Below are 16,830 nucleotides of genomic sequence, written 5' to 3'. Positions count from 1 at the left end.
CTCTACAGAGGGGCACCAGGCAGGGCTGCCCGCTTTCGCCGCTCCTGTTCGCTCTGGCCATTGAGCCACTGGCTCTGGCGGTGCGGCAGACGGCGGAGGTGGGTGGCATCTGTTATGGCCCCCTCTCGGAGAAGATCTCTCTCTACGCAGATGATGCCCTAATTTACCTGGATGGCACGGAGCGGTCTTTTGTATCCCTGATGAGCGTGGTGGAGGAGTTCGGAGAGGTCTCTGGGCTAAGGGTGGGGTGGGAAAAGTCGGTGGCATTCCCTATAGGTCCTACACTTGACTACTCTTACCTCTCTAGATCTAAACTCTCCATTCAACCTACTTTTAAATATTTTGGGATTTATATTAATGTGGACATGGCTTCTTTTGAAACTCTTAACGTTACCCTAATCATGTCCCATATGGAGACCAGGCTTAAAACCTGGGCTTCTCTACCACTTAATCTCATAGGCTGTATAAATATCTTTAAGATGATTTACCTACCCAAGTTTTTGTATGTGTTCCGGGCATCCCCGTTTTTTTTATTGAAGAAACTTTTTACAAAAATTGACTCGCTCCTGTTCACTTTTCTGTGGCAGGGGTCAAGCCCACGGATTGCCAGGGCCTCTCTCCAGGCTGCGAAGCTGGATGGGGGTCTGGCGTGTCCCAATTTGAGACAATACTTTATAGCATCTCAGCTCACATATGTCTATGACTGGTTCCTGGAGGCCTCTCCGTCCTGCTCCACCGCTCTACTGACCGCTCTGGAGGGCTCCGGGGACTCGCTGGTTGATGGCCTACTTAGGTCAAGGGCTGGGCGGTGCTCCCGGGACTCCCCGATTGAGGTTAGCTGGTTGGCCTGGCATGAGGGTAATGGGGTGCTTACTGATGCGGGTGGGGTGTCTCCTAGGGCTCCCCTATGGCAGAATTTGAACTTCCCTGAGCTCCTGGGCCACCAGGACTCCGGGTGGTGGACCCAATTGGGGGTCACACGAGTTGCGCATGTCTTTGTTCAGGACAAGCTTATTTCCTTTGAGGATTTGAAGGTACGCAGTGGGATAACGGATAATGCTCTATTCAGGTATATGTCACTCCGCCACGCCACACGGTCTCAGTTTGAGGGTCTGACCCAGGAGCTCACGGAGTCGCCTCTAGAGGCACTCATGTCTTACTCGGATTTGGGGAAGCTGGTTACGACATTTTACTCACGCCTTCAGTCGAAAGGGGTTAAACCCTTCCTGAATGCTCAGCGGAAGTGGGAGGTAGATATTCCAGGGCTGTCCGAGGAGGGGTGGGAGGAGGCCTCGGAGGTTTGTTTTCTTGATTTGATTGGGTCCAATGACCAATATGTACAATTTAAATGTATTCACCAGCTACACTACACTCCTGCCAGATTGGCCCGTATGGGTTTGATTTCCAGTGCCTTCTGTCCTCGGTGTGACTCCACCGAGGCCGACTACTTACACATGTTTTGGTCATGCCCTGGTGTGACAGCGTACTGGAGGGAACTGTTTTCCTTTTTTGGGGACACTCTGCACTTCTCGGTTCCGCTCACCCCGGAGGCCGGGTTGTTGGGGGTGCTTAATGACTCTGTACCTACAACGCATGCTCGGACTCTGTTACGAATAATTTTGTTCTATGCCAGAAAACTGATATTGTTACAATGGAAGAGTGCGTCCGCTCCGGACATTCAAATGTTGTATCGTATGGTGAATAAGGTTTTACCCATATTTAAATGTATATATAAAGGCAGGGCCTGCCTCAAGAAGTTTGGCAAGATCTGGCAACCTTGGCTGGATATTGCTGACTCCTTCTGGAAGGATACCCCACTTTCCCAGCCATAAAAGGATTAGGGGGGCGCGGCTCTGGGTGCTCTGTTGATTGTTGGGAAGACGGGGCGGATAGTCTGGGTGTGGGGGGGGGCTGGGGGTTGGGTCGGATGGATGCTTGAGGGTGTGAGAGCGTGTTTGTGGGTGTGTGTGTGGGAGTGTGTATGGGTTATGGTTGACCTTAAAAGGTAACTCCGTGCGAGGAGGACAACTATTACTCGCGGCCATGTTCGGGCCGACTGGGTTACCCGGAAGTAAAGGGTTCTCCGATTCCTCCGTTGAGGGAACGGGGCAATTTGTTTGTGGGAGGGAAGTACAGTGGAGGGATGGGAATTGGTTGCATTTCTGTGTGCCATGATATGCCTGTATTGTTCCAACTACTGTGCCATTCCTTTTTGGATCAATGTACCTGTACTTGTAAAAAACTAATAAAAAAAGTTTTAAAAAAAAAAATATAACAAAAAAGAAGGAAGAGGACTTGATGTAATAAAAATTTATATTTTTAAATAGTAGATATTTGATGAATATGTGTGATGAATGTAACTGTCAATCACCTTAAAACCCGTACCTTCAAGATTACGGGTTATGGTGTTCCCTATAGTATGACCCAATATCTGTATTTTCACAATATCAGGATGTCTTGAAAACAGACAGAGGCTCTTTGTTGTCTGAACGTCCTCCAGGAATACAAGATAACTCTTACAAATGGTCAATTTTGACCTCTTATTCAGTGCAACACAAGGATATCAAAACTATACTGAACAAACATTGGAATGTCCTTAGAACCGACAACGTGTTATGTCCCTTGATACCCGAACATGCTAAGGTTACATTTAGTGGAGTTCCTTCTCTACATGGGAAAATCAATCCAAATATAATCAATCCACCAGTCCACCCTTCCCTTTTCCATGAATGGAAGGGATATTATCCTTGTAAAAAGTACGTTGTATGCTCCCATAACATATGTGGAAGGTCAAAATCCCTTGAATTTACCTCTTTGGTTACCAACTGGGTTTACCTGATTAGGTGGTTCCACACCTGTGCCACTAGATTTGTTGTATATTTGATAACATGCCCATGTGGCAAACAATACGTTGGATGCACTACCCGCAATTCGAGTAGGAGAATACATTGCTAAAATAAAAAGTGGTGACACCAAACACACGGTTCCTAGACATTATAGGGAACACCGTAACCGTAATCTTGAAGGTACGAGTTTTATGGTGATTGACAGTTACATTTCCCCGTGGAGGGGCGGAGCTCTGACGAGAGGCATTTCCCATCTCAAAACATCTATGAGCACCGATCTTACCATCCATAGAGAATCAATGTTGAATGGGACATTAATTAATTTTTGAATAAAGTATAGCCCTATTATACATGACCAACACAATTATGGGCCATAAGGGGCTTATAGAAATATTCTTAGGAGTGAATTTTCTCTTTTTGCATTTATATGCATTTTATTTTACTTTATTTTATTTTCACTGTGAAGACCCCCAGGGTGAGGGCCAGCTTCTTGTCATTTGCGTGGTCTTGGACAGATCATATTGTGTTCACATATATTCCTCAAACATCTACTATTTAAAAATATATATTTTTATTACATCAAGTCCTCTTCCTTCTTTTTTGTTATATTTAGTTAGTTCCATTTAATTAATACACCAAAATTTGGCCCCATTAATGTCTTGTCACGCTCGTGACACTACTAATATTTTCGGGAATGTCTGATAGGGAACGCTTCCGGTTTCAAGACCATGACGGGGAATTCCGGGTATTGCCACTTTTCTGCTAGGGTGAATGGGAACAAATTAACATTTCTGGCCATACCTTCAAATAAAGGCTTGGCCCACCTCACATGCTTTTCAATGCACACCAAAATGAGGCTTGCAGTGCATATCAAAATGAGGCTTGGACCGCCTCATATGGTTTCAATACATACCAAAACGAGGCTTGCAGTGCAAGCCAAGGCGCCATCTTTTGAGGCCGGGAGGGATTTGACTGATTTTGGCGATCATGGAGCTGGCTCTCATTAGGGGTGACCCTCTTTTATTATAAATACACAGTGGACCAGCACCCCAGAGGATGCCTTTTTAGGACGAAATGTCGGGACGGGCTCTGCTGATGCCACTGCGTCATTTGATTTTATCTACATGCTTTTAAAATTTTCTCAAATATGAGTGTCCATTTTTACTTGTACAATAAATGTTCCTTGATACACACTATGTGTCCTATTTTCTCTCCTATCGATTTATTATTTGTGTAATGCCCTGTTCCTGTTGATCAGGCACTGCTTTAAATTTAGTGGGGTCTGAGCTGTTATTTGGCTCAGACAGGAGTGATTGGGGGCAATTTAGTCTCTGTTCTAGCCGTGACTGTGCTCCATCATTGTTCGCCTGGGGGTGTCATTACCACCCCAGGCTAAGGGTGGCAGCAGCAAGGTCAAGGTGCATTGGGTGTCCCTCTCGGCAGCGAATCAGTGGGAGTGGTTTCTTGCTGTGCATGCCAAGAGGGGTACTTAAGGGACAGATGCCATTTGGGCGAGGTCGTCGGTCTGTCGTCCCACGCGCCTTGTGGCCCGCCTGGCCTGAGGTGCATGTCCTGAATCCTGGTTCCGGGACTACGTTGGCCCGGGGCTGTGACTTTGTTTGTGGGCCCAGTAGTCTGTCTGGGGCCTGCTTTGCAAAGGTGATCTTGTGCTGTCCGTCCTGCGGGAGGAAGCCACTTGATGAAGGAAGCCAGGGGAGGACCTATCCTGGAAGGGGCCATGCAAGAGGCTGGTACCTTAGGAGAAGGCCTGGAAACTTCATTGAAGGATGCACCACACACCGAGAGGCTTGACAGTGTCGCCTGTCAGGCCTAAAAGTTCTACCAAAGCTAAGCTAGAGAAATCCGGTTGCTGAATCCTGTGGCAGAGGATTCCGGACCAAAGTGTATCCTCATAAAGCAGGGGTGTCCAAACTTTTTTCAAAGAGGGCCAGATTTGATGAAGTGAACATGCGTGAGGACCGAACATTTTGCTGACATTCTTTGAACCATTAAAATTCGGTCTAAGTGTGTTTGCCCGAGCACTAATTCACTGCCCAACAAGAATTCTCTTGCCTTTGTGGCTGTGTGTGGTGAAGAGATGAGCTTGGGCGTGTTATTTGGATATACCGTATTTATCAGTGTTTAACACTCACCTTCACTTTAGGAGGGAAGTTTCAGAAAAAAAAATTTAAATATAGAACTGTGAAGCAAAATAAGGGCCATTGTCCATCAATGTAGCCCAATCAGTGCCCATCTGTAGCCTCGCCATTCCCATGAAGGCAGCCTCTCCATTCCCATGAATGCAGCCTCTACAGTATATCGCCATGAATGCAGCCTGATCGATGCCCATCTGCAGCCTCGGAGGGGAGGGTGGGGGCGGGAAAAGCACCAACAGATTACATACAGGGCCCTGCTGTGAAATATTAGATCACGAATTGTAATTACTTGTCCCTGTTGAACAGGGGTAGAAAAATTGGGCCTTAGGCACTGGTTCCACAACACAGAAACCCCTCACAGATACTCTAGTAGGAGCGCAGGAATAAGCCCTGCTGCAAAGTATTGCATCAAAAATTTTAATTACACACCCCTGTTAAACAGGGGCAGAAAAATTGGGCCTTAGCCACTGGTGGCGGTGCCCAGAACCAAAAATGTTCTTACAAGCTATTAGCATGATCATTGAGGAGGAAAAGGATAGTCACTCAGCATAACAGGATAGTCACTCAGCATCAGCATAGGCAGTCTTGAAGGGATCTGACATTTAAAAAAGAATATTCGGTTACATCAGCATCAGGTGCTTGGTAGCTGGTGGTGATCCAAGCCTGATTAATTTTTATGAAGGTCAGTCGATCGACCGAGTCGGTGGAGAGGCGCACCCTGTGATCAGTTACAAAGCCTCCAGCAGCACTGAATGTGCTTCCCGAAAGAACGCTGGATGCAGGACAGGCCAGTACCTCAATTGCATACTGTGCAAGCTCTGGCCAGTGATCCATCCTCAAGACCCAGTAAGCCAGAGGATTTTCGGTGGAAAAGGTGTCCAAGTCTGATCTTGTAAAACAGACGCTGGCGATGGTTGCTGTAACCAGTCATACCTTGGGGCTGTGGACTAAAAAATTGTCTGAACGCATCGGTCAGACGCCCACCTTCTCCACCGCTCCTTCAGAAACTCGTTGTCCAGGACCAGGATTTTGTAACCTCCCAGACTCTGGCAACGCATTGCACAGACCTTTCTGCAAGGCCTCCCGAAGATGTTTCATCTTCTGCTCCCTCTGCGCCGGCAAGATAAGGTCTGCAACCTTACCTTTGTAATGTGGATCAATTAGGATTGCCAGCCAGTAATGATCCCTCTCCTTGATAGCACAAATACGAGGATCCTTCCACAGGCTTTGCAGGATCAGGGAGGCCATACAGCTTAGGTTTGCTGAGGCATTCGGTGCGGAGTCCTCTGGGTCACTGAGGACGACAGGATCTGCAGCCACCTCGTCCCAGCCACGTACAAGTCCATGGGTTTCTTGGGACTGTAATTGATCCCTTGAAGACTGCTGCAAGACTGGTACAATCTGACGTCGGTGTACCGATAGTAGATTGCCCGCAAGTACTTGGCTGTGACACACCTAATTCTACACCTTCAGTTCTATCAGTGCAGGCTTCAGAGAGGACTGAGGGTATAGCGGGGTTGGAAATCCCAGCTGACGAGGAGCAAGGAGAGGTCCGCTTTGCTCTTTGGTGTGGGTCTTTGAGGTACACTTGCCAACGAACTACATGGCAGGTCGACATATGTCTGGTCAAGCATGTGGTACCCAATAGAGATGTGCAGAACGGTTCGCCGGCGAATAGTTTGTGGCGATTTTCGCTTGTTCGCGTTCACCGCCGCGGGCGAACATATGCGATGTTCGACCCGCCTCCTATTAATTAACATTGAGCAAACTTTGACCCTCTACCTCACAGTCAGCAGACACATTCCAGCCAATCAGCAGCATACCCTTCCTCCCTGACCCTCCCACCTCTAGGGCAGCATCCATTTTAGATTAATTCTGAACCTGCATTCTTAGTGAGAGGAGGGACAGTGTTGCTGCTGCTGATTTTAAAGGGAAAGCGCTAGCTAGGCCAGTGTACTCCAGTCCTGAAAGACTCATCTGATCTCTGCTGTTAGAACAGCACCCCAAACAGCCCTTGTTAGGGCTAATCAATCAGTCTTCTTTTTTTTTTTTTCTATGTAATCTGTGCTGCATGGTTTACAGAGAGAGACAGAGAGAGAGTGTATTTTTTTGGAGTTAGGCAGGCTAGTCAGTTAATGTTACAGTGTGTAGAGGATATATATACATCCCCGGAGTTGTACATATATTTATACACTGTATAGTTTAGTTAGATTACAGGTGCAGGGTGCTGTGTTATATATACAGGGGTCCAGTGGTGCTGGGTGCTATGTAGAGGGCCCCAGAGCTGTGGGGTGCTGTGTAATGTAAGGGGCCCAGTGGTGCATGCTGCTGTGTAATATAAAGGGGCCCAGTGGTGCAAGCTGCTGTGTTATATAAAGGGGCCCAGTGGTGCAAGCTGCTGTGTAATATAAAGGGATCCAGTGGTGCTGGGTGCTATGTAGAGGGGCCCAGAGCTGTCGGGTGCTGTGTAATGTAAGGGGCCCAGTGGTGCAAGCTGCTGTGTAATGTAAAGGGGACCAGTGGTGCAAGCTGCTGTGTAATATAAAGGGGTCCAGTGGTGCTGGGTGCTATGTAGCTGTGGGGTGCTGTGTAATGTAAGGAGCCCAGGCTCACAGTGTAAATTGTGCCCACCTGCCAGTGCCACATCTCATCTATATTGTGTTGGCACAGTTGATAAGATATAAAACCAAAATTCACTGCAATACTAAATAGTAGTCTTTTGTCTGCCAGGGTGTCTTTGCCTCACAGGGTAAACTGTGCCCACCTGCCTGCCAGTGCCACATCTCATCTATATTGTGTTGGCACAGTTGATAAGATATAAAACCAAAATTCACTGCAATACTAAATAGTAGTGTTTTGTCTGCCAGGGTGTCTTTGCCTCACAGGGTAAACTGTGCCCACCTGCCAGTGCCACATCTCATATGTGGTGGCACAGTAGATTACATAAAAAATGCAGGGGGTCCAGAACTGTTAGGGGGGTGTCTGTGTAACATACAGGTGTCTAGAGGTATGGGGGGCTGTTTAATGTAAAGGGGTGCAGGGTACTGTTCAATGTAAAGGGGCCCAGAGCTGTGGGGTGCTGTGTAATGTAAGGGGCCCAGTGGTGCAAGGTGCTGTGTAGTGTAAAGGGGTCCAGTGGTGCAGGGTGCTGTGTAATGTAAAGGGGCCCAGAGGTGCAGGGTGCTGTGTAATATAAAGCGGTCCAGAGGTGCAGTGCTGTGTAATGTAAAGGGGTCCAGAGTTGCAGGGTACTGTTCAATGTAAAGGGGTCCAGAGGTGCAAGGGGCTGTGTAATGTAAGGGGTCCAGTGGTGCAGGGGGCTGTGTAATGTAAAGGGGTCCAGAGGTGCAGGGTGCTGTGTAATGTAAGGGGCCCAGTGGTGCAGGGGGCTGTGTAATGTAAAGGGGTCCAGAGGTGCAGGGTGCTGTGTAATGTAAAGGGGTCCAGTGATGCAGGGTGCTATGTAAAGGAGTCCAGAGCTGTGAGGTGCTATGTAATGTAAGTGGCCCAGTGGTGCAGGGGGTTGTGTAGTGTAAAGGGGTCCAGAGATGCAGGGTGCTGTGTAATGTAAAGGGGTCCAGTGGTGCAGGGTGCTGTGTAATAAAAAGGGACCCAGAGGTGCAGGGTGCTGTGTAATGTAAAGGGGTCCAGTGGTGCAGGGTGCTGTGTAATAAAAAGAGGCACAGAGGTGCAGGATGCTGTGTAATGTAAGGGGCCCAGTGGTGCAGGGGGCTGTGTAGTGTAAAGAAGTCCAGAGATGCAGGGTGCTGTGTAATGTAAAGGGGCACAGAGGTGCAGGGTGCTGTGTAATATAAAGGGGTCCAGTGGTGCAGGGTGCTGTGTAATAAAAAGGAACCCAGAGGTGCAGGGTGCTGTTTAATGTAAAGGGGTCCAGAGGTGCAAGGTGTTGTGTAATATAAAGGGGTCCAGTGGTGCAGGGTGCTGTGTAATGTAAAGGGGTCCAGAGGTGCAAGGTGCTGTGTAATATAAAGGGGTCCAGAGGTGCAGGGGGCTGTGTAATGTAAAGGGGCAACGCAGAGAGAGGAGTCTGAAGAAGAGGAGTCAGAGGAGGAAGGTGGCTTTGAGGAGGTGGAAGACCAACCACAGCAGGCGTCCCAGGGGGCTTGTTGTCACCTTTCAGGGACCCTTGGTGTTGTACGTGGCTGGGTGGAGGAAGAGACATTCAATGATGTCAGTGAGGACAAGGAACGGGACATGGCTAGCTTGGTATCCAACCTTGTGTAAATGGGGAGTTTGCGGTTGTGCAAATGGGCTGTTTGCGGTGCGTCAAATGGGGAGTTTGGTCTGTCAGAGTTTGGTCTGTCACTATGAACCCTAACCCTGTTACAGACAGGGTTAGGGTTACAGATAGGGTTAGGGTGACAGATAGGGTTAGGGTTAGGGTTACAGTCTGTAACCCTAACCCTATCTGTAACCCTAACCCTGTCTGTAACCCTAACCCTGTCTGTAACCCTAACCCTATCTGTAACCCTAACCCTAACCCTGTCTGTAACCCTAACCCTATCTGTTACCCTAACCCTGTCTGTAACCCTAACCCTATCTGTAACCCTAACCCTGTCTGTAACCCTAACCCTATCTGTAACCCTAACCCTAACCCTAACCCTTACACTACCTGATCGATACAACATCATAACTGATGTTTTAAAGCACGTTATTCCAAACAATTTATGAATGTTAGGTGATTTATGCCCTTTATGGATTAAAAACGGACTCTGCGACAACTACGTAATTTTCCATGGGAGTTTTGCCATGGATCCCCCTAGTGCCACAGTCCAGGTGTTAGTTCCCTTGAAACAACTTTTCCATCACTATTGTGGCCAGAAAGAGTCCCTGTGGGTTTTAAAATTCACCTGCCCATTGAAGTCTATGGCGGTTCTCCCGGTTCGCACGTTCGCAAACATATGCGGAAGTTCTCCGGTCGCGAACCGAAAATTTTAGGTTTGCGACATCACTAGTGCCCAAGCAGGTGATGTTTTGGCCACGCAAGATACGCTTGCGACATTTGTTGCAAATAGCTGATCTGATGCACTCGTCTCAAAAAAGGTCCACACCAAAACCTTTTTTGAATAACGCTGAGAGACAGCATCGCCCTGCACATGTGGAGCTCTGTGTTGTGATGCAGTTGGTGTGCTTCCCTTAATCTGGCCCCTGGAGGGCATCCTCGTTGGAGATGTGCCTCCTCCTCCCCTCTCCTATCAGGCATCCACGTGGAGTCAATGACCTCATCATCCCCTCCCTCCTCATCACTGTAGAAAACCTGTCAGTATGCTGCAGCTGGGGGAACATGACTGCCAGATTGCTGTCTTTCTTGAGCACCCCCTCTCTCTGGGCTCATGTTACTACCTTCCTCTAGCTGTGTACCATCATCGGAAGCTTCAAAATGCTGCATATGCTCCTGCAGCATGTACCCAACACTGTGGTCAAACAGGACTCCTCAGGAGGACATGGTGGGGCTAGGGAAGGAGTGACTGATGCTATTGAGCAGAGGGAAGAGGCCGCGTTGGCAGCTGCTTTGCCAGACAAAGTACCCTGAGCCTGGGTGAGAGAGGATGAGAAGGATGAGGACGGATTGTTCATCCACTCTACTAAGTGTTCGGCATGTTGCGGCTCAACACGGCCAGCTGCCGAAAAAAAGGACGAGCGTGTCCCACGGCCACGTGCTGATGAGGATGCACCGTGTCCACGACCAGCTGCACTGTTGCCTCTAGACGCAGAGCCTGCTTGCCCTCTTTTATCGGCTTGTGACTCTGCCTCTCCTTGTTGTGAGAATACTTGCTGATCCCTGCCTGTGGTATTAATATGAGCAGATCCCTGCCTGTGGTATTACTGTGTCCTCTGCACAGTGTGCATCTAAAGCTAAGTCAATAGATTTGCTGGTGTTCTCATTTTAATACCACAGGCAGGGATCTGCTCATAATAATACCACAGGCAGGGATCTGCAAGTATTCTCACTTGGTGTACTGTGTCCTCTGCAGAGTGTGCACCTAAAGCTATGTGAATACAATAGCTGTTGTTCTCATATTAATACCACAGGCAGAGGCTGATCAGCAAGTATTCTCACTTGGTGAACTGTGTCCTCTGCACAGTGTGCATCTAAAGCTACGTGAATACATTTGCTGGTATTCTCATATTAATACCACAGGCAGGGATCACTTGGTGTACTGTGTCCTCTGCACAGTGTATTCACATAGCTTTAGGTGCACACTCTGCAGAGGACAAAGTACACCAAGTGAGAATACTTGCTGATCAGCCGCTGCCTGTGGTATTAATATGAGAACAACAGCTATTGTATTCACATAGCTTTAGGTGCACACTCTGTAGAGGACACAGTACACCAAGTGAGAATACTTGCTGATCAGCCACTGCCTGTGGTATTAATATGAGAACAACAGCAATTGTATTCACATAGCTTTAGGTGCACACTGTGCAGAGGACACAGTACAGCAAGTGAGAATACTGCAGCTAGCACAATCACCTGCCTGCCTGTCAGTATATTAGGAAGAGCGGATCTAGCTAAACTCAATACAGTGTATAAATATATATACAACACCTGGGATGCATATATATCCTTTACACACTGTAACTCTAACTGACTAGCCTGCCTGCCTGCTCTATCTAACTCAAAAAATATGACACTCTCTCTCTCTGTGTCTTAACCACCGCAACACAATACACAAGGCCGACTTCCAGGCGGCCTTATATAGTGTGGGGCGTGTACTAAACCCCCTGAGCCATAATTGGCCAAAGCCACCCCGTTTTTTTGCGTGCTGTGATTGGCCAAGCATGCGGGTCATAGTGCATGCTTGGCCAGTAATCAGCCAGCAATGCACTGCGATGCCGCAGTGAATTATAGGCTGTGACACGCCACTCGAATTTGGCGCAAACGGCCGTAACATTCGTATTTCGACAAATGTTCGAACATACGATGTTCGAGTCGAACACGAAGCTCATCCCTGCTTAGAACTCACTTAAACTCCAAACCTCGACTAGCAAACGAGCATAGCCATTGTACCATATCCCCGAGGGTTGAATTTAAATTTATTTGCAGTATTTAAGACACTAGGGGCCAAATCCTCAAATTTCCTGCCTAACTTAACTTTTCCCATTTAAGTTACACTGACTTAAAATTTCTGCCCGATCCACAAAGCACTTACCTAGAAATGTCAGGCCGTGTAACTTAAATGTCTCCGGCGCAAGGCGGTCCTCTTCTGCAGGGGGCGATGACAATTTAAATGAGGCGCGCTCCCGCGCCGGCCGTACTGCGCATGCTCGTGACGTAATTTTCCTGACGGGCAGCGCGCGAAATTACGTTACGTCGGGCATTGTGGATTGCGACGGGACAATAAAGTTGCGTCGGGTAAAAAAAAAGTTACGCGCCAGGAACAAAAATTCAAAATTTTAAAAAAAACGCGGCGATCGAAAAAAAGATCTGTTTTTACAAGGTGTTACTAGTTTACACTTTGTAAAAGCAGAACTAATTTTACGTATGCAAATGTAAACTTACGCAGAAAACACAAAGCTGAAAAGCTTTGTGGATCTCTGTAAGTCCTCATTTGCATACGCAAAGCGGCATATGCGGTACTGCATCCTAAGATCCGACAGTGTAAGTCTCTTACAGATGTCGGATCTTCTGCCTATCTTTGGAAAACTGCTTCTGAGGATCAGTTCCAAAGATAGGCACAGGGATACGCAGGCTGAACAGCAGTTCCGCCTGCGTATCCCTTTTGAGGATTTGGCCCTAGGAGTCTCAATTGCCCCAACATGAAAACCGGTGAGACAGCAGGCAGAGGCCTGGTCAGGAGCACCCCCACCAACACACAGTTTGTTCCCATTAGGGGTGTGTAGGTGTCTTGGTGACAAACCTGGTTTCCCGACAAACTTCTGGTGAAGTCCCACAATTGTCTTAACAATATTGCCTGTCATGCTCACCTAGATTCGGAGACTTCTATAGTTATATGTATTAGCTGGTTTATATGACTATGACTAATGATATGGCTCTCTTTATTCTGTCTATACCTCATTGGTAAAATTACATAGCTGCTCCAGATTCTTGTTTTATTAAGTTCCTTGCACTGTTTCTTAACCTTATTCTCATATTAACCCATTCACTGACATGTGATATACTTGTACTATGTATTTTTTTCATGCTATACCCAATAAAGAAATACCTGCTTAAAAAATGAATACAAACTAAGAAATACTTACTAATACAATTCAGAGGTGGGCTCCATCCATGTGCTGTGCATGTCCTGGGTTCCTCAGGTTTGTGCTCAATTTGGTATCCTTCATTGCATGTGAGTGTAACAGTTTCTCCATCTTTATATGTTTCCTTGGTGTTTAGGACTATACCATTTCTCACAGTCTCTATGTAACAAACAATGTCTAAAAAAAAAAAAAAAGTTTAATATCATACAAGAAAATTATACTATAAAATAATAATAATATTTGTGTAAAGCCTTTGAACAGCCACTAAAACAAGCATTGGGGGACTTTAAGCTTTAAAGCTGACAAACCTTGCATATTGTACAGGAGAGAGACTAACCTAACAAGGGTGAGGTTAAGAGGCAGCTGAACATATCTGTAGAACCTTTTCGTACCCCTTCTTCACCTGAACACTTGACAGAACTGATAGGCAAAGTCCTAGGTTTCAGAGTTCACCAGGTCCCTCCATTACTATGATGGAAACTAGTCTCACTGACCAATAGGAATGCACATGAGGCAAGTTTCAGCACTACCCGAATAGGTCAGAGCTTTGCCTGTCAGAAAATAACCCTGTTTGAAGTGTAACCTGTTCTATGTTACTCAATGAGTGTCACTTTTTCCTCATAAGTAGAGATGGGCTCAGGCGTGTTCGAAATCCCACGTGCCCAATCCCGCCAGGAAGCCGACACTGCATAGCGCTAATCACAGGCAGTGAGACATTTCCCGGTTCTCAGCTGCACAGATTGGGAAATGTTTCACTGTATGTGATTAGCCGTGTACAGTGTTGGCTTCTTGGCAAGATTGGGCATGTGGGAATTCGAACACGCCCGAGCCCATCTCTGCTCATAAGTATGAGTTTTAGCAAGTTTTGTTTTAAAGGCGATTGACAACTGTTGGGCCTAAAACATTTTTTTGGATGAAAAACTCTAATATTAGTGTTTTGGAAATTGTTAAAACATTGCTAATTCCTTTAATTAAAGGAGAACATCTTTTTTTTTTTAAAGGCAGGTTATCTTTTTACTTATTATTTCTACTAATTACCTACTTTATTTTTTAACTAATAAGCGAGGTTAATAGAAATCCAATGCTTCCAGGCATGTTGGATCCTCCTGACTATTGCCCCTCATGGCACCCCACCCTGCAAAGCACTGAGATAATGCAGAAAACTGACTGTAATAAAAGTACTGTCCCCAGAGAGAGAGAGAGAGAGAGAGAGAGAGAGAGAGAGAGAGAGAGAGAGACACACACACTTTGTGAAAACAGGCTTTTGTTCAGTCCAGAAATAGTAATAATAGTAATAATGACAGATTTTGCAATACATTTTCAGGTCCCCCCACCACTGCCTTAATGTTACCAGCCCAAGCATGTCCCTGCCTTCATTGTACTTGACATGGCTATCAAAAGTTGAAATAATCTAACATTTAATTATTTTTACTCTCTGAATACAGTTATCATAAATGTTCCTGCTCTACGGTTTGAATTGACTTTGTAGTTTTCCTTATTATAATTATGACTCAGAAATGGTTCGTTCGCAATCTTGCATTTGTCTAATGCAGATTATCACTGGAGGTTATTCTTTGGACAAATATATAGTGATTCTTAGGGAGGTCATGCAAAATGCTTTGGGATTGCAGTTGTCAGATAATGGTGATAAAGTGCTAACAACTTGGCTGCATTGGACTGTTTGGGGTTGATTTACTAAAGGCAAATAGACTGTGCATTTTGCAAAGTGCAGTTACACTCTGCAAGTGCAGTTGCTCCAGGATAACACTATTTTCTTCTAGGGGCAGAAACATGCTCATAAGTAGCTGCTGGGAGCTTAAAAATAAGCTAGTGTGCATGGAGGTTTATGTTCTAAAACGAAGATAAACTGAACTCTATGGCAGACTAGCGTGCAGTATTTTTATAATGATAGAGTTCACAGATCAAAATATAGGTGATAGATATTTCTGTCCAGTACAATCAAGGAGCCCAGTTATTGATGCTTTTCAGGAAACAGTAGAATAGAGGTTGAGAAATAGCCTTATATTTAATGGCAGCAACATCATCAAGGTAGAACGAATGAACTTTGATTCCCTAAGTAATAAAAAAGAGATGGTGTTGAGGAATGTTGATAAAGGAGGACAGTGGTGGCATTGAATTCAAGCAGTGGCGGCCAATGTTTTTTTTTTGGATGGGCAAACAATCCAATCTGAAATTCTGGGGACATGTATTGGACCTGTTGAACATAAGGTCTCGGCTTACACTGATGATCTATTATTTTATCTGTCTTCCCCACAGACCTCACTACCAGCTTTGATGGTAAAAGTATCTAAATTTGGAGCATTATCCAATTTTAAGATCAATTTCAAGAAGTCTGTACTTCTGCCCTGTCATGTCTCTCCAGCTATGGCGACTATTTTGCAAAACTCCTATCCCTTTAGATGGAATAAAAAATCCCTGGTCTCCTGCATATTACGCCAGACCCAAAACTTTTGTACAATATGAACTATGGCGCCTTAATGACGGGGGTAATGGGGGACCTGCAGAAATGAAAGGGTCAGTTCCTAACATGGTTTGGAAGGGTGAGTGCCATAAAGATGAGTATACTACCTAAAATAATTTATATTCTACACACAGTGCCAATTTCACTCCCACAGAGTTTTTTTTTTTTAATTGACGGAAAGGACTTCATATCGTTTGTATGTAATGATAAACGTCCCAGATTGGCCCATGATATTCTACGTAGAGGGAAGTCAGAGGGAGGAATGGGACTACCAGACATAGCATTATATTATAGGGCAATGGCCTTAGTACGTATGAACTGGTGCCATGACCCCTCAAACAAAATATGTGTCTCTTTGGAACAGACAATGGCAGGAAGGAAGTTAACGGGAACCCCTTGGATTCCGAGGGCAGATCGGCGTCTCTTAAAATGAACTTCACCCTTAACCCAGAACACTCTAATGGTATGGAATAAATTAAGTCAACTAGGTGAATACGCCCCTTGGATATTCCCCTTGACCCCACTGGAGGGGTACCCATGGTTTCCACCAGGAGAGGAGGTAGGATTTATGGGGGCTTAGGGGAGAGACGGGGATACGACATGCAGTAATTTTGCCCCATATGGAACGTTAACTCCCCTACCAGAACTGGTATCGAGGCTGGGAATAGTGCCCATGACGGAGTGGAGGTATCACCAACTGGTGTGTTTTTTTTAATAAGTGGAAGCTCTAATAAGGCCTTTAAACTTGCTTACAATATTTGAATCCAAGTGTGTGCATGTATCAAGCGCCAGACACCTGTTGCCTCAAATGTATAGATTGGTTCTTGGGACACAAAACAATACAGTTCCCTACTTTATTAGAGAATGGGAAGGAAAACTAAAGCAGGGCTTTACCTCAACACAAATTAAAAAAAAATGTATTGACTCCGCACACTATACATCTATAGGTCCAAGAAATGTCATACCAATTTTTCACCAGGTGGTATCCAGTGAGATTGGCACAGATGTACCGGACTGCGGATGCCAGATGCTGGAGGGTATGTGAGCAAAGGGGCACTTTCCTCCATTTGTGGTGGCTATGCCCCAAGATTAGAGTGTTTTGGGAGGGGATTGCCTCATG

General features: G+C 46.0%; 1 protein-coding gene and 1 long non-coding RNA gene across 9 annotated transcripts in view; both read right to left on the bottom strand.

Annotated features, from left to right (window-relative positions):
• The window catches only part of LOC120946234, a 144,026-nt gene extending 130,725 nt beyond the window's left edge, over nt 1–13,301 (bottom strand). Inside the window, exon 1 of the long non-coding RNA XR_005750652.1 lies at nt 13,229–13,301. This is a non-coding gene — a long non-coding RNA (uncharacterized LOC120946234). The remainder of the gene's footprint in view (nt 1–13,228) is intronic.
• Nucleotides 1–16,830, bottom strand: part of LOC120946232 (complement factor H-like) — a 3,139,400-nt gene that overhangs the window by 2,107,277 nt on the left and 1,015,293 nt on the right. The gene's annotated exons all lie outside the window — the stretch shown is intronic.

The sequence above is a fragment of the Rana temporaria genome, chromosome 7, assembly GCF_905171775.1.
Source record: "Rana temporaria chromosome 7, aRanTem1.1, whole genome shotgun sequence".
Lineage (NCBI taxonomy): Eukaryota > Metazoa > Chordata > Amphibia > Anura > Ranidae > Rana > Rana temporaria.
The sequence above is the reverse complement of the archived record's forward strand: the minus strand, read 5'-3'. Positions and strand labels throughout refer to the sequence as shown.